The sequence below is a fragment of the Falco peregrinus genome, chromosome 14, assembly GCF_023634155.1.
Source record: "Falco peregrinus isolate bFalPer1 chromosome 14, bFalPer1.pri, whole genome shotgun sequence".
Classification (NCBI taxonomy): Eukaryota; Metazoa; Chordata; class Aves; order Falconiformes; family Falconidae; genus Falco; species Falco peregrinus.
In genome coordinates, this window is record NC_073734.1 from 14,895,729 (window position 1) to 14,918,124 (window position 22,396).

Sequence of the window (22,396 nt, forward strand, 5' to 3'; positions counted from 1 at the left end):
AGAAGCTTTGCACTGAGCTCTTGTGAAGCTGGTGGGTTCAGCCTCTAAATGCTTCCGATTCTTGTCCCGTGGTCAGAGCAGATGATGCGTGGCTGGGTGCAGCCTGCATCAACAGCATCTGGGAATTGCCGGCAACTAGTGTGATTTTGAACTGACGTTGCTTTACATTGTACCTGGCCACAAACTAACGCAGATGTACTTCCAAAACGCACGAGCGGAGTTGTGGCTGTGAATTTGCTATACTGACACTTTATGTACTTGTAATTTTGAAAAGAATAAGAAATGTGTGAAGTCTTTGCTTCTGTGAACTTAACAGTAAAAGAGAAAGCTTTAGGCAACTGCAGTACCTGTAAGAACAAGTGGGAGTGACCTTCCCAAGGTTTGCTCTGAATTGCTTTGTCTTTCATTTTTGTTTTCACAATCCCTGTGGGCAAAGGCTATTTGAAACCAGCAGCAGTCTTAGCGTGGATGGTCTCCAAGAGGTGGGGGAGGCAGAAATAAAGTTCACAACATCTCTCTTTGCTCTGTGGTGGCTGACGTAACCAGGCCAGCAAAAGCGGTATTGCCCATTGCATCCCTTTCGAGTGTGTGCAAGGGCTGTTCAGGGCTGCTTCTCTATGACGATGCACTGATAAGGAGGCGGCACGGTAGGACACGGCGCTCGCATACCTCACCAGTTCAGTTCTGTGTCCTGACTGTCAGCATGGGGCCTCACGATGCGAAATACAGATGCTGTTTTTGTATTAGTTTGATAACGGCTTGTTGGTATAACATTTTGCCGGTACAGTGCTGTAGCTTTTATTTTAAAACAATTGAGGTATCTGAGCTGGTGCATAGCTTGATGGCTTAGGAAGGGCAACGAAACCTTGTAGCTGAGGATTACCTTCCCGTGGGAAACCAGGAGGAAATTGGAATGGGTCTGACTCTATGATACCCCTGTCCTGCATGTGCCTATTTCTATTTTCTGAATCTTGCACCCAGATACATTTACAGAGATCTTTGAATAATGAAGTTTTGTTCATCATACAAACCTATGGTTTGTTCTGGTTTTGCTCTCCTAATTCCTTGCTGCTGTTCTCCCCTTTTCTTTTGGTGTCCTTCACCATCACAATTTCTTCAGCGAAAACAAAAGTAGCTTGAGGCAAAGATGACACACAGTAACTAAGGATCCTCACCTTGCCTTTTCTGCCTCCTGAAAACAAAATAATATAATACAGGAAAAGCAATCCTCCCCAGTAGTGTAATTCCCACAGACATTTTCTATAAAATGTATCTTTCGGTAGTTACCTGGTTGCTGTGTAGGGACATAGGTAGAGCGTGTCAGTTTGGGAATCAAACCTGGATTTACAGAGAAATGTGCAGACCAAGTAAATGACTTTGTAACTGGAATAAGACATGCAATCACTATCTGCTGACTAGTAATAAATTTGAGATTAATGCAAAGTGTAAATATTTTATATTGCTTACTCTTTTTTGTCCTATTCTTTATTTCTGAAAAGATGTATAAAAAAAGAAAGCTGCACATACAGCATAAACTGCATTTCTTAACTTCTGAGTCTGTGGTAGATTAATCTTAATCCATACATACGTTAATTTTTCTGGATGAATTTTTCCTGAATCTTTAGAAGAAAATGAATAAATGGTGTTTGCCTAGCTGACCTTAGATTGGTTGTCTTCAAATTAGTGATGTGTTATTTTTCATGAAATAAAGATTGTGAGTGTGATCCTGCCAATATAAACTGTAGGAATCTGGATACATAAAATGTTAAAGAAAATATCAAGCAAAAATGTACATTTAACTGTGTGTAAGCAGATCCATTAGTCAATTTTTTTTTGTGTGATAATTACAAATTTTGTATTGAATACATGAATTTCTGAGGTCTTGAACTGAATGGATCTATTCTGCTGCTAAACTTCTTGTGTTCTTGTTGAGTTGCAGAGCTTGAAACCTGGTGCTCATATGAATACCTTAAAAAGTGTGCCTTTACATTAGCCAGGTTAGCAACTGCAGTTTTGGAAACTTGAACCTCTTGTGCTTTTGACCAAGACCTGGTTTTTAAATTTATTTGGTTTTCTTCCCCCTTAAAACTGTATAAATTACAGAACTGAAATATTATAATTATCTGCATGACTTCAGTTTTCTTTGAAATATCAATTTTGTGCATCTCAAACTAATGCAGTGTTCACCATTTTATTTTAAATTGACATGTTTGTGCAGGGTACTTTCAGAATCAACTTTGAGAATCATCTTTTGCATACAAGGTTGACAAGATAATCAGTTGCTAGTGCTCTAAACTTTTTTAAATTTCTCCATTCATTTTATTGCTTTTAATGTGATAAATTTTGTTACCTGGCTTATCAAATTAATGTAAAATCATTAAATACTTAGCAACAAGTTTTTAAGGCGAAATTTTGCCTTCAGTCAAAAATACATGTGTCTGTATTGAATAGACACATAGGTGTTGATAGCCTGCAATTAATAGACTCACATGCTTGAAGGCCTATTTTCTGTGTATACAGAAATTGCTCGCAAATTATTGTTTTAAAAAGCTGGTTACTTAACAAAAAGGTGGGGAAAATAAGATAGGGAGGGCATTTGCTTTTTCCCAAGTACTTTGTCTGAACGTGAAAATCCAGTATATTTCATTAAGGTAATCTGACTTGTTGTCGGGGAAATTCTAGTTGGAAAAAAGCATTTCCTTTCAGCTTGTGGCTAATGATATGAAGCAACAGAGTGCTGGGCTAAAGGAGTGGAAGGTGATAAGGGAGTATAAGCTCAGTGTGATGCTTTACCGGCCCAGAATTACCTTCAGAAACGTCACCTGTTCTTCTTATATTTCCCACGGTGTCTTCTTGAGAAAACTATTCTGTGAGAAAAGGCAGGCATCGTTCTTGCAAAGTTTGAATGTTTTTTTTCTCCTGTATGGTTAGGATAAGGCTTGTTTTGGATGTTGCTTACTGGCAGAAAGATTAAGAGCTTAAAATGAGGATTTAATGGCCAAAGCAGGTGAGTGTTCTTCTTCAAGGAAACTTGTAGAAGAATGGGTGAAGTTCAGGCAATGACACTACATCAGCTAATAGCAATACCATCCCAGGTGGTAGTCAAACAGCTAGAAATGCCCACCAACCGAACAAATGAATCATTTGGAGAGTTAACTAGGTATAGAAACACAGACTGTTTACCGTAGCAGGAAATACACCTTCGTCGTTATTCATGCCCAAACATTACTCCTAGAGACTCATCATATTTTATGAAAACTTTTATTAACATTTCTGAATGACCTTTGTGTTTTTATCAGTCCCAAGAGCCATAACCTGTTTAAAATATTTTTTATCTTTATAAACACAATAAAGTAAGCTGTCTTGCACATAGATTTGTAGATCTCATTAGAGATACCTTTTAAAAAGGTACTCCATCTCTTGGGAAGATAATGACAAGTAGTAATCTTGGCATGCAAAGTTTGCAGACAGGAACGGTTTGTTAAAATAGATTGTTTAATCTTTCCAGCATTGTTTTGGAGTGGATGTACTTTTTAATTGCACTTTTACACGGCGTTATGACTTGAATGAGGGAAAGACAAGGGCAGCTGAAAACAAATGCAATGGCAGTATCAGTTACATGGTATTCCAGGTGAAAAAATAGCCAAAGTATTTGCTTAAGATTTTAAGTGTTATCAAAGTCATGCAAGAAAAATTGCAGTTTTTAAACTCATTAAAGTTAACATTTGTCTGTATTGTAAATGAGGTATATTCCCTAGGGTAGTTAACAGCTTTGGTGGCACAAGATGGGGGTAATTTTTCAGATGTACTGTTTCCAATGGGCCAGTGTCCTAAGGCTTTGCTTTAAATGGCCTTTTTATGCAGTAGGATAATGGGCAGTTTGTGCATTGCTAAATCAGCCCTATTTTGTTAGGAATGTTACAGTCAGGGCACTTACAATTTGTCAGAGGAAATGCAGAACATCTCTACAGGAGTCTGTTTAAGAGGACATCATTTCTCGATAAGCTCTTGCTTAGGTCAACATGCAGCACTGCTCTTACACTATTCCCCTGTTGCTTCTGCCACACGGGAATGCTCTGATTTATTAGGATTGCACAAGTCATGTCCTCCGCCTGACTGAATCCACAATGTGGAAATTTTCTCTTCCCTCCCCCTTTTCCAAATGAAATGTGGAATGTTACTTTAAAGCCCTCTTAAAGTATTTCTAAGAGGACTGTTTCAATGAAAGGAAATACCTGTATGTTGTACAGTATCATTATTGTATAGCTGCATGTTATAAGTACATTAGGACTGTTGTTGTTTTGGAAAGTGCTATTTCAGAGCACTGACTGTATCCATGTTCTATTATCGTACCACTGTAAAATGCCCGCGATGATGTACAAAGGTAAAATGAGAAGATCGTGAACCTAGTGAACGTGACACAAAAACATCCAGCAACTAATGACATTATAGTTTTTACCCAGAGCATACAAAAACCAAACATCAACAAAAAAATCTAGAAGTCAAAGTGAGTTGCGGTGATGGGTACTACAAATGTATGTCCTGTCAACTTTTTAATTACATTTCAAATTGTAGAGACATTTCTCCTATACAACTAGCTTAATGAACGCTGATTCTTTAGTCAAATCTGCTGTAAAAATTACGTGCAATTCAGTGTTGTGTTCATTTCCCGTTTGATAAAGGTGCTAATACTCTGTCATCCAGATGGCTATTACTAAGAAATTTTTGGTTTGTTTCAGCATTGTGGTATTTTAAACTCAATGCAGCCAAGGACACTTTTAATGAAAAGAAGAAAGCGATGAGAAGCCTTAGTAATTTCGTGTTTGATGCCAATTGTTATATGAGAAGTGCAGAAAATATTTTGAAGGGGTCAAAGCTATTCCTTTTTTTTTTTTTTTTTTTTCTTCTGTAACACTGAATTTAGCTGTCTGCAGGCATTTGAGCCCAGAATAGTCTACCTTCTCTGCAAAGAGATATAACGCAACAGGATATTAAGTTTCTCTTAAAAGGCATATTGAGTGACTGTGAGTAACCTTCCCTGGAAATGAAGTAACTGCATTATTCTGATTAACGTGGACTCATTCCTTATGGTTTCTTTTTCCCACTCTTTGAACTGCTGTTTAGCACTCTTACTTCACCTCTGCCTTTCTACCTATATATCTTCCTGTCATGCTTAAGAGTGAGAGGGTTTCTTTGGTGTTTGTTTTTTTTGTTTGTGTGGTTGGGTTTATACATATATATATATATATATATATATATATATATATATGAGGTAGCAGTTTGTGCAGGTTTCCCAGATATGCATGAACCCTGCAAAGACCTTTCCTTCTTTGAAGCTCGTTATGGTTTGCTCTTCAAGGACTGGAATGATCAAATGTAGAAGAAGAGATGGTTCTGGGGTCGGTGATGAGGAAAAATGAAGAGGACACAATGAAAATCCCTAAAAACAGGTGTCCATGTCACTTTTTCTCTCTATCTGCTGTCTACAGAGAAACATTTCTGCATGTGATGCTGCTGCTGAACCTGAAAATCAGGGAGGACATCAGTTACCCACAGCAGGACAGGCAACCTGTGAGCAATATGCCTGAGCCGATAGCAGGGATGTGGAGGACAGGGCTGGGGAATGGGATGCTGCACCATGGGCTATGTACCGAGTGGGTATTTCAAACCAAGTACTGTGCTGTACAATGATTAACAGCAAAAGTACCTTCTGCTGGCACTGCAAAGTGGTGTGGCTGCACTTCAGTTTGATATATAGGTAGCTAAATCAGTATGATTAGACTGTGCAAATTAAACTGATGTAACATCATATAGGCATTGCCCGGAGAAGAAAGAATTTGATTTTCAGAAATGCTGGATACTTGCAAAGTTCAGCTGCCTAAGGATTGCTTTGAAGAGTCTTTGGTGTGGAGCCTTTGTTTAGCCAATGACAAAGATATAATTTTTATGCTAAAGGACAAGGAGCAAAGAAAGAATTTATGAAAAGCTATGAGAAGTACGGATTTTTTTTCCCTCAAAATAATATTTAGACTCAGACAAATTATACAAAATGGACTAAAGACAGCATGGCAGCTAATATCTAGAGTAAAATTTACTTTATTAAAGTTGTTTGTATTTTTATGCAAGTGTTAAAAATATTTAGAAATTGGTATTATCATAGGAAATTTGCCACTGCAATCACTACTTGACATTGCGTTATTTTCAGTTTACTGTCTGATACAAAATTATTCTGATAGCCACCATTAATTTTCTAGAGTATTACAAAGAGCACTATTTGCACTCCTTACTAAAAGCCCGAAAGGAAAGAACAAGCGCAAGTACTTTCTTTCCCCCAGAAGTCAGATCTCAAGGCTGCAGCTAGGGAACTATCATTTCTATATACCATCAACTCCTGTAAAATCTTAGGTTCTGTTAAAAGTACCTAGTATTTTGCCTGTGCTGTTGGTGTGGAAATATTTAAAATTCAGATTACTCCTACATCATCAAAGTAAAATGGAAAGAGACTTACCTCATTTAAATTTAATTAATGAATTGTTAACTCTGAAACCTAATGATGACATTAAACTGATACTCTCCTTTTTATGTCGTATCATGCCCTTTTTGCGGAATTAGCCAGGTACTTTAGTACTTGTTCTTTAATAATGCATTTCAGCCTTCCAGGAACGAAAGACAATGTCTTCCCTGCCTCCAGGAATGCAGTGAGACAAAAGATTTTATTCAGAGCTTTTTGGAAGTCCCCTTTTTTCGTGGCAGATTAGGAGACCTCACTTATCAGGACAACATAAGCTGAAAATCATACAGATTTAAGCAAAGAATAGTAGAATATAGCTTCTATTTTATGCTTGTTTTATCTTTTGGGACTGTGTTTAATGAAGTTTGGTAATCTTTCAGATTTACTGTACCTTTCATTGCTGAATATATGAGTAGCCCTTAAAGAATATTTTCTATGCCCAAAGGGCATTGAATGCAAACAAATAAGCAGTAAAGTGCTGTTACTTCTGAGAGGTGCCATGAACTCTACCTGTTCTAAACACAAGCTGAAATCTGGGCTATTGGAAGAGTCCAGTCAGCGACACGAAGCAGCTGTTGGTCACTGAGCTTAACTGTGCAGCCTCCACAATATGTGCTCTGTGTTCAAACATGCTGGATTGTAGAAAGGAAGTATAGAGACAGAGAGCAACTTTAGAAGACATCTTGCAGCTATATACAGAGAGGGGGAAATAAAGGCCTGATCTGACGAAAGGGGAGAGGCAACAGTGGAGAACTGAGATTAATTTTTGACAAAGAACATGACACAACTGGACTAATTATAACAGTACATCACAGGATGATGGCAAGCTTTAATGTCCCAGTAATTATTTAATTCCAAAGAAACAACCCATCTGTGCAACTCAAGAACCCCCCAAACATACAAAATGTTTAAGGTTTCTGCTTTAGTAAAAATAATAAGAAAAAGGGATGGATGTGAAAGAGTTCAGCTGAGTTGCAACAGCACTGGAAGAAAAGCTAAAGAAAGAAATGGATAAGCAGAAGGTGTCAAATCATTCATGATTTAGTTATACACTCCACCATGAGTAGCATAAACATTTTTTTAAATTTTGGTTTTGCTTGCATACTGCACAAAAAATTCTTTTGAACTAATAAGGATAGTTAGAACCAGGGGCTGGTGCTCAGCCCGGGGGAAGGGGCAGTGTCATTCCCTCACTGCTCCTCCCTGACCCTGTAGTCTCTGCATTGCTGATAGGCAATTGTAAGCACTGCCAGCAGTGTTGGTGACTTAACTGAGCTGTACGGGGGAGAAGAAATACACTGATACACTGTTCTGCTGCCTTTTTACTCCAGACACACCCCATATGCTAAGATGGTGGGTGGCAGTAGGAAAGCTGGCACATTAGCAGCAGCACGTTCCCTGTGCCAGGGGAATAATCTCTTGGCTAGTTAAATCTCATTTCTAATTCATTTCTACTTCCTGAGTGGGACTAAGAGGCGAGATCTTCACAAAGAATCCAGCTCGTGGAGGGTGTGATAGTACAGTCTGGAGGATGGTCTGAAGCTTGTGCCTGGAAGCTCTATTTTGAATATTGATTTTAATATATTTAAATAAAAAAAAACCCAACACCCACACACATGCAAACCCAACAAATACTCTAAACTATCTAAAACTTGAGTGCATTAACACTTCTTATGGAAATAATACAACTGTTGTGCCTTTGTTAGGTTTTTAAGTATGTATATACATGGGAAAGTTCACCACACCAGAAAATTCAAGTAGGCAAATCAAAGCAGAAACAAAAAACTCTTATTTTCTCTGTTAATAACATTGCTTGTTAAACAGAAGTTGGCATAGAATCCCAGTGTGAAATTGCCAAGAAAAGATTGTCAATTTGGCATAAGCTTTAAGTTGTTTCACTCAGTATCATATGAAAATAAGTAGAATTCTGTGTGTTTTTATGATTCATATCGCTAGTGAAAAGGAAGATTTACATCACAAGGAAAATAGGTGTGCGCCGTGAGGGGGAGTTTATGTTCATCTGACAACGGCAGGACTTGGCAAACAAATACAGTAAACTTGGAGGCAAGCAGCAGAGAAAATATCCTGCAATGTTTTGCTGGAAGAAGCAAAACAGAACAGAATCAATCATCTTTTCAATGAGAGTTTAAGGTGACTTGGGCCTTGCTCTTAGCTCTGCAGAGGACTCATATACCCTTTACTACGAGTAGAAGACTTTTCTTCCAGCAGGGTTGGTACTGGGCTCTTCTTTAAAACTGAGACCTTCATCTCCTGGGGCTTATTACCCTCTACAGTGTTATGGAGGCTGCTGAAAAGGGAGTGGTCCTCATTACTTTGAGCAATTGTGGTCCGCTCCTTATGCATCAAACTGTGCTGGATAGCTTTACTATTTAGCCCAAGAAAACTGCAAAACTGGGGGGGGGGGGGAAGACCCTTGAAAAACTTAGTTATTTATTGACATTTTTGGCTTATTTTAAGTATCCAGAGGTATTTAATTTTACTTTTTATTTCCCTCTAAAAAGCTATATTTGTGTTTCTTTGTATCTATCTATGGATGACATAGAGCTTTACTGACAATACTGTAGAGTTTCCGCTCACTTCAGCTCGGATGTGTACAAGATGGTTCTTTAAACCTATCTTTTATAGGAGGGCTCAAATCAGAGTAATATCATGAAATATGTGGAATTAAATCCTGATTCCGCTGAGGTCAGCTTGGTTTTCACTGTTGTTTTTGTTTGGACCAGGACTTTCACTAAAGTTAGCTGGAGACAGGATGTTTTTTGCAATGGATTCCTGGTGGTGAAATCTCTTTTTTCACATCTGGAATAAAGCTATAGAGAGCATAGAAGTGCAGCAGAATTTAAGGCATGGCAAAAATAAAAGCACTTCGACAGGATTAGGACAATGCAATAAAATGTAGATTGGTAAAGTGGTCGAACACATTAGCACCTCCATTCCTCCCAAAGCTTCTCTTTGTCAGGGCCCGCTGCCATTCTGACAAGGGTAGAAGAAGGGAGAATGTTACTACACTTAAATTCTTTTTACCTCACAATCAAACACATTAATTTAAGAATGAAAGTCCTCCACTGGTAATGAAGTGGGGCAGCTGCTGAAGAAATTTTTCTTTTGCCACAAGTATGACAACCTCTGGTGGAGAAGTAGAGAGGACAATTTGAAATGATAGTCTCCTAGACCGCTTCAGAAGGATTTATTAAAGGATGGTGGTCAGAGCCAGAAAGTATAGTTGTATGAGCTGTTATTTTGTGCTAGAGGAAAATTCTGTTGATGTAAGAATTGTTACCTTTTTCTTATGTACTGGAAAAATGAGGATAGGTAAGTCTTGGTTTGGGTAAAGAGGAATGAAGAGTTTGTACCGAAAGAGTTCTGCAGATATAAAGAAGTACCAAGTAGCTTTGATTAATATTGAAGTCATTGTTACAGGGAAAGGAAAAAAAAAAAAAAAAGTACAGCAAAGGAAGAAGGCATGTTTCAACCAAACCTATTTCTGTGCATTAATAATTAGGATGCTTTTGGCACCCTCCTGCTGATTGGCCTATGTAGCATTCAGGCTAGAAATAGAAAGTCAGAATTGTTTTGGAGAGAGTTCTCCTTGCCTTTCTCCCCTTCAGTGGTTTTGTGTGGATTTTGCTGAAATTCACTGTCCGCTTTATTTTGTTCATTACCTTGTTCTGTGCTACACAGGGAAAAAGAGCAGTGAGTTATCAGACATAGGGACTGAAGGGGAAGATGAAGATAGCCTTCTTGTTCCATAAGAAGTGGGAGGTGAAGCAGCAAAGAAGACAGGAAGACTGATTCAGGAAGATAACACAGTAGCTTACAACATGGAGGACAAGAGAGATCCTTAAAGGTAAAAGAAATGACAAAATTTCACAGCAGGCACTAGTGGGAGATGAGAATCCAAGGGAAACATCATGCCATGTGAGAAACAAGCTTTCATTGATCACAACATGCCATGATGTTACCATGATAGCAGTGTCTAGGAAACCATTAACAGTGGTGAGAAAAGAATACAATATCTGACAACTTTTTGTTTTAAGAGGTACACATTAAAAATACATCTAACGTATGGGACACAAAGAATCTAAATAATGTTATTAAACTTCTGGTAGATGTGAGTCTCCAGGGATATTTACATATGCTTTTGAAGAAAACTGAAAAACATTAGATTTTGCATTTCCAGGCTTAATTCATCATTTTATTTTGTTCTGTTTAAAGAAATCTACGCAGAATTATTAAGTTACTCAAAATAACCCCAAAATAGAAGACTGAGTTTTATAAACATTTTACATATTTGTGTTTAATTTGTTGAAAATAGTATAAAATCTGCTCACATTTGGCATCCCGAATACAAATATTAGGAACCCAATCCCCTGATGCAGTATAATTTTTAACAGTATGATTTAACAGTCTTCCAAGAGATATTGTGCACACTTTTATTTTAGAATAAGGAATTTTATTTTAGTACAGGGAAAATAGAGTGGATGCATATCTTTGTACCTTATGAACTCAACAACCGTGTGTTATTTTCCGTGCACATCTGCATTCATTGCAGAAGAAAAAGAAAAATAAAGTCCCACCAACACTGTTTGATTTGGAAATGCATTTTTTTGTAGCAGGCAAAAAAAATTAGGCTAGGAGGTCACAGTGCACGGAGGGTCTCTTACCTCTGAAATATAAACCTTCTATCTTCTAGCACAGGAGGGTTAAACGTAGAGCTTTTGAGTTGAGAAAATATGCAGTTCATGTGAAAGGTTTGATAGCACTATATACCCACCAAAAGCTTAAATGTGCCTGACTGGTTTTATGGAAGACAGTAAATTAGTCTTTCCTTTACCTCTGACAGGTAAGAAGCAGTTCTTGCATGACCAGTGGCTATCACCATACGTCCGCTACCACACAGGTGAGGCTTTCCGTTTCAAAATGATGACTGGTAAGAAAAACAAGATGTCTTTCCTGGTTATAAATTTAACTCTTCTATGATTAGTCTGGGCCAATTAGGACACCCCTGGGGTTCAGAGTATGGCTCGAGTACAAGCTTGAAAGCCTGATTAGCTGAGGTCTCTTGATACTTGTTCTTGGTAGTAAATGCTGGCACATATAGTATTGATTTTCATTTAGATATCTTAATGTTTTCAGACAATCCTAGCAGATGTGGGCTGAACTCAGATCTACGAGAGTGCTGGGCTGCAATCTGCAAGCATTTTTCTTGCCATTTTGTTTCATTTTTCCTAAACTTAACTGATTTGGAATCAGGAGATATAAATGAAAAATGCAGAGTTTGCCTATCAATCATGGCATGTACAAACATTGCTACTGCCCTTTTCTAACATCCTATTACCACTGGGTAGTTGGCTAGTCAAACAGGAATAAAAATTACACTGCAAACATCATAAGTTAGGCTTGATTTGTTGAGCAAGAAGCCTGACAATTCTGTAAGAGTTATATACCTCAGCCTCGCTGAAAATCAGCCTTGTTATGGCTCTGGTACGTCTATAAAGATTGTTCATTTCATATAAAACAGCTACCTGCACTGAAAGGCCTGAAAGGAAGAATGATGCTGGTTATAAATATAGAGGAAAATCTATTTGTCTGCCCCTTCGTGCTGTTAGCAAGTCACACGATGCAGCCCTTATGCTGTTCCTAGGCAGCAGGGGGAGTTTTCCATGGCCACCTTTTGCTTTCATCTTCTGGCCTGGACTGAAGCACATCATCTCTCTTTGTCATATGAGATAAAGCAATGAAGTGTGACCAGTGCCACTGCATTGCACTCTGCCCACCAGGAGCACGTTAATGATAATGAAAAACTGTACTGCACCACATTTAAACTAAATGTGAGCGTAAGGCTGTCTGTCGGCAGACTGGTATAACAGTTAATGTCATAAAAGATAAATAGAAATTATTAGAATTGGCTTGGAAGGGAATTTTTATAGACCAGGGTTGTATTCCTTTAAAGATACATTATCAGACTGTTAAATCTAATTTCAGACTACTGGGCAATTAAAATGATTAACATTATTTACTCATATAGTTCGATTCATTAAAGTTTTAAACACCCTTTACACACTATTTATGTTGAAAATAGAGAAATAACATGTTAAAATGTCTTGGATCATTAATCATTCAAATTTGCTGTACAACTAGTTTCTCAAAACCTTACCACCACGGTGAATATTTACAAACCTCAGAGGCATTTTTGAAAGGATGAACAAAATCAAATTCCAGTCACCTCTGATATGTCCAACAGGCCTTTGGTAGTTCCCAGGCCCTGTGTGTCTGCAAGAAAAATCAGGCAGAAAATTTCTAAAAGGCTGTTTTAAAAGTTGTTCTACACAGGGACTTGTACAAGTCTTAGCTGTCTTCACCTGGGGGCTTGCTCCCTCTTTGATATTTGAAGGTAACAGCATGGGTACTGTTACCGAAGCTAATGGGAACTCCAAGTGTAAGGTCTGGAGTACTGAAATAAAAATATACTGAGTCTGGCACTTAGTTTTCAAGTGTGTCAGATGGAATTTTGTATTACCTGCTGTCTAGCTGGTTTATTAGATGGATATAAGAAGAGATCTTTCAGCTCGTAAATGCTGCCATTAGAGGTGAAACACCCACTTCCCCTCTGCGTTGACATTTGTAACAACCTCTGAAACACTGTGGGAAAAATCATGAAAGTCAGCATACGCTATATGACAAGACAATTATAAACCGTGTATTAATGCTGGTCTCTTGAAAATATTAAGTCTACAGGTTTTTTGGTGGTTTGAAACACTGTTATGTTTTTTACTCTTGCACCTGCTGAAAATGCCTGGGACTCTGAAAGGAATGCTGTAAAGTACAATGAGCAGTTGGATATAATCTAGACTGTGGTCCCACGTTTGGAGAAGCCAGCTTGCTGTGTGTGCCCATCCCTGGAAGCAACGGTAGAACTTGTGGCCCATGAACCACCTCCTATTGCACCAGGCAAGGAAGCTCCATATTTGCGAGGCAGAAGTTCAAAGCAGCACGCAGGGCTGTGGGAAGCATCTGCCTCTGTCACTGAACGTCCTGTTTCTCAGGCGGTAGGGCCAGATATGCTGAACAAGTGTGGTCATTGCTCTTTCTGTGGCACTATTAGTAAGAGGTAATTATAATTAGCCTCTTTGAAATCACCCAGGGGCTCGGCTTATATGTCAAAAATGTAGATGGTATTAAATACGAAGATGCAGCTATCTTTTCCCAGCTGGCAGCATAATCCTAGCACCAACACCATATTTAGTATGCTAGGGTCTTTCACTCTGAGAATATCAGGGATATTTAGACTTCCTCCTAGATGCCTATTCCAGGAACAATGCACTCCCTGGGTAGGCAGCAGAGAAGTGGCTTCCTGATTTAGGTGTTCTGGATTAGGCCCAGTTATCTTAGAGATTTACTAAGGAACACTGCCTCCTAATTAATTCACTCGAACAGGATGCCCAAATTCAGTTAGAGGCAACTGCAGTAATCCTAGGATCATTAGTAAATGATATACTGACAACAAATGTGTGCCTAGTCAAGTGGCTCATCTTCCAGAAAGATTTGACACTGTGAGAGGGTCAACTAGCTGTAGAGGATCTACACAACTGTTCTGGAAGAGACTATTGTTTACCTCTTTGATTTGCCAGTTTCTCCCTTCGTTCCTTTACTCTTATTCTCTGTGTAAGGCTGCCTGACATAACGAGCGGCTCACTATGAAGAATCAAACCATGCTCTTTTACAGTACCGTGTACTGTATCTGATGCCGTTCTAACTCAAGACAATAAAGGGAACTGTCAGCCCCTATCAGTGAGGATGTTTCTAATGCTATTCCATCATTCATTTCAAGAGCAACACGAGCAGAGCCCTTCCCTCGAGAGACTGACAGCCGTTATTATCTCCGCTATAGTATAAGCTTTTGCTGACTTTAGGGAACAGAAATCCCAGCGGTACTCCTGAAATTCATGTCAGTGTATGGTACTCTAAGCCAGCCCACCAAACTGGTGTACAGAGGCACTATAGCTTTGAAGAATAGCGCTGATAATTAACAGCTATTCAGATTAATATTAAGATCATACTGCTTTTGAACAATTGATCTGCTGAGCTTTTTCCTACCCCAAATCCAGATGGAAGGAGGCAAAGTGGAGAAATAGTCCCCTTAACGTGGACTGAGATCGCTACTTGTCTTGCTGCTGTCAGTTATGTCCCACGTGTCTGTGGCGTATTCAGAAGCCTGGGACTTCGGCATATTCATGATCTCTCTCATGTCGCTGTGGTGGTCGTGGCTGCTGATTCCTCCTTCCAAACTTTTCTTGTAAATTTGGATGGCAGAAGGTGGGGTGAGAGAGGGAATCCGAAGGACTGAAAAGGGCTCCCCTGCTCACATTAGAGTAGGGAGGACAGGAAGTACTCCTATTGCATTGGTTTTATACATCAGCAATTTATCCATCAGTTTGATTTGTGACAGAGTTTTAGCCTTCAAGTTGACCCAGCTGTATTTGGTCACACAGTATTAGTATCGATTCTGATCCCCGAGTACCTTTGTCTAAGCTTAGCTCTCCTGGGGATTGTTGGACTTGTTTCCCCACAGGGCTGCAGATGAGTTCTACTCAAATGATCAGTCAGAAGAATATACTGAGCTGAAAAATATAAACGCAGAACAACACAAAACCTCACAGATATCAGTGAAATACAGAATACAAAATTTAGTCCAGGTCTCTGCCTTTTGTATTTTGCTAATAATCAAAATTATATTAACATGGGAATGACTTTTATTGTTGGTATATCTGGGAAATTATTTTTCCTTTAGGTTTTTTAGATTTCTTATACTTCCCATAGATTTTTATTATTTACTGTTTGACAAGAGGAACACAGGCAGCCCATGCTGTGCGAAAGATCAGAGGTGCCTTCATTCCTCAAGGCTATTGCCTTCTTTAATTCTTTAGTGTAGGATCAGTGAACTGATTGCTTTTTCTTCTATTTGACACTTTATATTTCATATTTCTTCATCAAACTATGGTAACATACTCTCTTTTAGAACAAGCTGCTCTGAGAATATAGCCTTTTTGTCTTGGCCATTATTATAACCCTTTGGTGACTTGTAACAGCAACTTTCAGCCACTGTCCTGATTAATCGTCTTTCAGTTAAACTGGATGGAGTTGAGTATTCTGTTAATCCACTTTCAGTGCTTTTCTTTTATTGGTGTTATATGTATTTCATGTTTAATCGTTGCATGATGTGACTTGAGGGCAGTTGTTCTTTGATTTTTTTCTTCAACCAGGATAGTCTTACGGGCCTAAGGGGAGATTTTTTAGCTTCAAACACTGTATGCCAAATCTGGAACTACAAAACACAGATCAAATATTTGCAAATGCAAACAAATAAATGTACAATCTATTTGGGCATTTAGTTATGTGTGTACATTTTTGAAAAACAGCTCCTTGGACAGACATGTTTTACAATGGTGGGAAAGAAGCCAAGGGATATGAGTGTTTAGAGTCTTGCTATTTTCCCAGTGATCTACTTTCTATTAGAGAATAGTTAATGTAAGTATCTAAACCTGAAAAAACAGAAGTTAGTTCTGTCAAATCTGACTTTCGGTCATGGTTCCAAATATTTTGATCAAATAAGCTTCTCTCTCTTCTTCTCCATTATAAGATATGCTATATAGTATATATTTCCAGTAACTTATGTTTGTGCTGTGAGTCCCTGTAGATGAAAACTTGGGTGATGTTAGATCAAAGTCTTCAGTAATTTCATAATTTCTTTATGAAGAAATGCTTGTTTTTGGCTGTAGTTGGCATCAGTCTAAATGAATCAGTAAAATGGGATGATCTCAGCTCATATAAATAATAGCAGCCTTCTCCTGTTAGAAATGCCTTTCTTCTGGAAAAGCCAGTTGTCCCACATTAATGCATTTCTAATCAAAAACACTAAGCCCCATATGGTATTTTTTAACACATTTGAGAACCCTGGTTAAGACAGAGTTCTAAATGTACTGGAAACCAAAGTTCATTGTTGTTCAACACTCACAAGAATGTACAGTGTATACTCTTGTATTTCTGTGTTATCCTGCTTGTTAGTTTTATAGTACTGGGTCCCATTCTCTTCCCTCCTCCCCTTTCTCTGCTTTTTGTGAAATGGCCTTCATGTTACCATATTACACGGTTTATCCTCTCGCTTCCTCTTAAACATAATGAACATCAGAAAATGTCCCTGAGGCATAAACAAAAACCAAGAGGGGAACATCCCAGAATACTGGGGGATGATGGGGAAAGGAGCCCGCAACAGTTCAGATGAACAAAACACTAGAGCTTAAGATAGTGCTTGCTTATAGAAATGCTGCTTGAGAGGAATTTGTTTCACATTTTTTTTGGGAAAAAGTGTCTTATAAGATACTTCTATCTTGTATTTGTGTTTCTGTTTATTGTCTGAAACTATGGCATCTAATTCTCTGAGTCATCATTAACTGATTTGCCAAAATCTCATCTCATGGCATGTAAAGTAGAAAACAGACACAAATTACTAGAGTTATTATTATATATTACCTACAACTTCTCATGCTGTGGAGGCCCTTCAATACCTAGTGCATCAAAACCCGCTACATTTCAGGTTTTACTCTGAATTTTTGCTAAAGCAAATCTTTTAGCATAAGTTGTGCTAAAATAGACTTTAGAAAATTAACGTGATGTTTTGTAAAATTTACCATTTTTCATCACAGAATCATACAAGAACATAGGTTGGCAGATCAGCTAGTCTAACCAGCTGCCCAAAGCAGGGCCAGCTACGTGAGGTTGCTCAGGACCATGCCCAGTTCAGTTTTGCATATCTTCAGGGATGGAGATAGCACAGCACAGCCTTGGTGGGTCCTTTTTTCAGTAACTGACCACCTTCTTGGTAAGTAAGTAATCTAATGAAATTTTCCCATGTTGCAATTTGTGGTCCAGGGGTGTGGAAGCCTGAGGGTAGACTTTTCAAGTAAAAGCAGAGTAAAAATACTTGGTACCTTGACTCTTCCTCTTTGTCACTAGGTCTCCTGTGTCCTTTGGTCAGCAGGCCCACACTTTCTTTAACTTTCCTTCTGTTGCTATTGTATTTAAGGAACCCCTTCCTGTTCTTCCTAACATCCCTCACTAGTCTTAGTTTGACTTTCCTAAATCCATCCCTACATTCTTGGGCAATGTCTCTGCTTGGAAGCCCATTCCCATTCTCACCTTCTCTGTGTTTCCTTTCCACATCAGGAGAAGTTCCTTGTTTGTTCACACTGGCCTTCAGACGCACTTGCTCGAATTCCTGCATGTTGTAACAGACAGCTCTGGGCTTTGAGGAGTTTTATGTGACAAACAAATTTCAAGATGGGTGGGGGAAGATCAATGTATTAGTTTCCAGTTCTGGCCTGGCAATTACAAGGTAAGCAAATATATTTCTGTGTATATGTTAGGAAACAAAACTGTCCTTAATGGCAAATTTGGCAACAGAAGAAGCAATGAGAGGGAATGGGGGGTGGTAATGAAAGAGTTTTATTTCCGCATGCACAATTCGGAGCTTGAGGAAAACTGGGATAAAATGATGGATTCTGGGCTAAGGACCTATAGTTCAACTATTCTTCCTAGCAGAAACAGGCCTTTTACAGAGTGATTGTCTAGCTTACAAACAGTTCTGTGGGACTTCAATACAGTGAACATCTTTTCCTTCAGAATTTTTACATTTGTTTTTAATCAGAAGATTGTAAGGAAAAATTAATCACTGGCCACCACACACTGGCTACATTTGACAGAACTGTATCTGTTCAGGTGGAGGATAGAACTTACCCTCTTTATGGGTGTACATGACTTTTACAAGGGCTAAAACATGCAGGATGGAAAAAGAACTTACCAGAGGCACGCTTAGAGAGAATTACCTATCTGAAATTACTGTTCAGCACACCTGGAGCCTCTTTCAACTCATGTAAGGCTACTTCCCACAGTGTCAGCACCAAATGGTGATTCCAGGAGGATAACAGAAGCTAGAAATTTAGTTAGGACGTGTTCACGCAGAAGGAAAACCAAGCATGCCAATGTGCTTCCTCTAGTTAACTTAAATTGCCCCTCTGACCCTGCAGCGCTTTTCACTGATGTACTGCTGTAACATTACTCGAATGACATTTTGTCATTTGCTGAATGTAACCTGCAAAAATGCTATCTTTGCTGCTTTACTCAGAGACAGGATGACATGCGCTGCAGCCCCCAGTTGTTGGGGGGTAATTTTATGCTCCTTTCCTGACAGACAGGATTCCAACAGCACCATATGTCAAAAACTCCAACCAATTCCAGTCATGTACCCACACCGTCCAGCTGTCACAGCTATAATTATTGAAACTAAAGCTCAGAGAAGTTTGTAGTTTTGGAAGTGCTCTAGTCTCCTTAGATCTTTACTACTGATGTTATAGCTGATTAGGACCCTGCCAGCCTTCTGTTGGTCTCTTGAAAACTGCTGTAATTCTCATTCATCATGGAAGCTAACCAGCTGCTCCAGAGCCATCCCCTCAAATGTGGTGCTTGATGTTATACTTTGCTGTTGTCCTGACCTTGATACTTTGGATGTTCAAACAAAGGCTACTTATTATGTTGGAGTTGGTACAAAAGGATCCAGCTTGTAGTTACATTCTGCACAGAAAAATGAAAACATTTTTAGGTAGGTACCTGGTGTCACCGTGAAGACCGCTACTAATCCACACTCATTTCTCGGTCATCCTGCTCCATTTCCATTACCATTTCAGGTGAGGGAGTGAGAGGCGGTGACCTCCTGGAATGCTTTTCTGTCGGGCTGGCACTGAGCTTTTGGCAGGAACATCTATCTTGCCTCTTAGCAAAGACAAAAGGGACTGCTGCAATCAGAGTTTTGAGCCTTTACATCCTTTAACTTTACATACTTTTGCCTCTTTTATCCAAATGTAAGGAAGTTATAACATCTTTTGATTCTCTGAAATTTTGGTCTGAGTGAGAGTTCAGACATTGGCTTTTTCTGTTAAAAACTTAAAGCAGAAGGGTTTATGATCTTTTAATCAGTTTTAACCTTTTTGACAGCCTTTGCATTCATATCCATTACAGCGCTAGATATGTGTACTGTGTAAAGCAGCACCTTTTTAGATTGCATTTTCACCCTATATTTTTTTTTTTTTTTTTGTCTCCAGGAATCAGCCCCTCTTGTACCCATTGCAGTAGCTTCACTGACAGTGTTACCTATTCTTTTCTGGTTTGTTCATTCACTTAGGAGGTATTTTTTGTTTCAAATGTAACAGGATTTTAAATAAACCCCATGTAATTTAGATGGCTTATATCTTGATCAAATAGCAACTTGTAATCTAGTGCCTAGACTTCAATATACTGCTCTCAACCTGTATTTCCTAAACTCTTTTGAGATACGAAGTAAGAAAATGTCAATACGTTTAAAGAAGAAATGGTTTATGGATGAGGAAAGATTTTAAAGTGTGAAAAACAGGACTGAGTTGGAATTCCTAGACTGGAACAACTGACTAACTTGATGAAGAAAATGAAAAAGGGAAATTTGTCAACCATAATCTTTAGCAACTGTCTTTTAATAATGAAGAAACTATTTCAACAAAAACTATCACAAAAAAAAATAAAAGTGGGATTTGATATTACTGGTGGGAAAGTTCAGAATGACTTGGAAGAAGGCTGTAAGAAAATCAAGCGTGCTGTCATGCAGATCACTGCTCCCATGTATAGGCAGCAAGGATGATGTGGATTTAAAAGGCAGACCAGGTTTTTCTGAATACACAGAAGAAATTATTGCAGACAGAAAACAAACTGCCTCTAATTTATGTTTAATTCACAGTTTTAAGATACCTTTTAATGGCCAGATTGGGAAAGAATTAAGGGACCCTACAGTCCTCACTGTTTTCCAAATCTCCTGTTGCTGGATCTTGCATTTTCTCACTAACTAGCTCTTGGTGGAAGCCTGAAGTCAAGGGCTTCTGGACAATTGATTACACCTGACCCTACTTTGGAGGCTCTTGGCAGTCCTCCTTAAAGTGAACTGAAAAATAGGTGAAATGCTTGGTAGGAGACAGAAGGACAATAAAAAGGGAGTGATCAGTCAAAGAGCTCAATACAGGTGGATGACCAAAGACATGGAAAAAAGCAAACAGAGAGGAAAACAACTGGAGAAGCAATCAGTGTAAAAGCAGCAGAGGGGAGTGTAAAGAGAAACATGACACATGGATTGTATCACAAATAAGGGACATGAGTGAGACTTTGAGCTGGTTATGTCAGCGGGAAAGACAAGCCTGAGCAAATGGTTTAGGACAGTGAGCAATGAATAAGTGTTGGAAAGAACATTCTGACGTGCTGTACAGTTGGGGTACAAAATAGGTGAAACAGTTTTTGAGAAGTTTCCCACTGAAAATGAAGGAGACAATATGTGTTGGAATTCTGAGATGTAGAAACAATTCAGTAAGGAACTTGAAAGAAAAAGGTGAAAGCGTGAGTGCAGGGCTCTGGCTAGCATGCAATGCTCATTGAGTAAAACACAACCTGTTCAGAACAAGACTGACAGAAACCATCCAGGACTGAATGGGTAGTAGAAAGTGAAAAGAATACAGATATGCTTCAGAAAATAATGAGAAAGAAATGCTTACAGAACATATGAGGAAGATACAACAGATATTTTAATGTGATGCTTTTAATAAGACAGAAATTGGTGTAGATACAATATAGCTGAATCTGCTATAATATTTCATACTCTATAAAATAGTTTTAGCAAGCTGTCTGGCAGAAACGGCACATTTTAGGAGCTTGTGGCCACTAAAACTCTTAGTTATGTGAGGAAACAGTGACAAAACTTAGCTTCTCGGAGAATATTCATTTTATGGCTTCATTAAAGAACCATCAGAGGTTCGTCAGAGAGACTAAGACCAATAAGCAGAAATTCACACTGAAGTTCAGCATATAGAGATAGGGAATGGATTTTGAGAAAAAGGACTGTTAAAAGACAGTTTAAGGAATTTCAGACAACTGTTCTTTTGCTTTTGCCTCTTGTTTGATAATTGTGCTATTTCTTCTTACCAAACTGAGTCTTTTGCTTCAGTAAAATTATCTTCAATATAAACTTTTTAAAAAAGGGAATGTGTGGGAAGTAGCAGAAAAAGTAGTAGTGGAAAGCTATATACAGAGCTTTCATACTTAATCTAATGGATCCAAGCATTTCTCAAGCGATCTGGAGAGGCTAACTTAGTTGAGAGTGCTCTTACAACTGATGGCTAAGATACCACTAATAATTTGTAGCAAGTTTGAATGCAGTTGTATGTGTGAATGTTCTCAGTGATGTAGATGTCAAGTCCTTTTCCCTCTTGTTATATCTAACAAGTAATTGGGAAATTTCCTAAAAGCCTTAAATCTATGTAAATGATAGTCAAGTGCCCACTTTGCATCTACGGTGTGTAATCTGGAAGACTGTGGGGTTTTAATGTTTTGATTTAAATGAAAGTTGGGAACAATTGCAGAAAGGGCTTTGGTTGATTATATGTAACTTTCTCATCCTTCTGGAATGTTGGAGATCATGTAGAACATGCTTAATTCTCTGTTGTTACACAGTATTGCCAAAACAAACACAGGCTTAGAGCAATACTGTACATTGCAGCAGGAATGCTGCAAAAAAGTTCAAATCAAGAGCTCACTGGCCTGGTAAGAAGTCTTGAGTTCCATGTGGAACCATCGCTTGCATGCAATAAAAAAATGGAAATGATTTATTTATCGTACCTATGCTAACTGAGGCAAAGGAAGTACCCAGCTTTCCTAAGAAGCAATAGAATTATGCTTGTTTAACGAAGATTTTACTTGGTTTTTTAAAAATATTTTTTAATACTTAAAAAAAAATCTGTC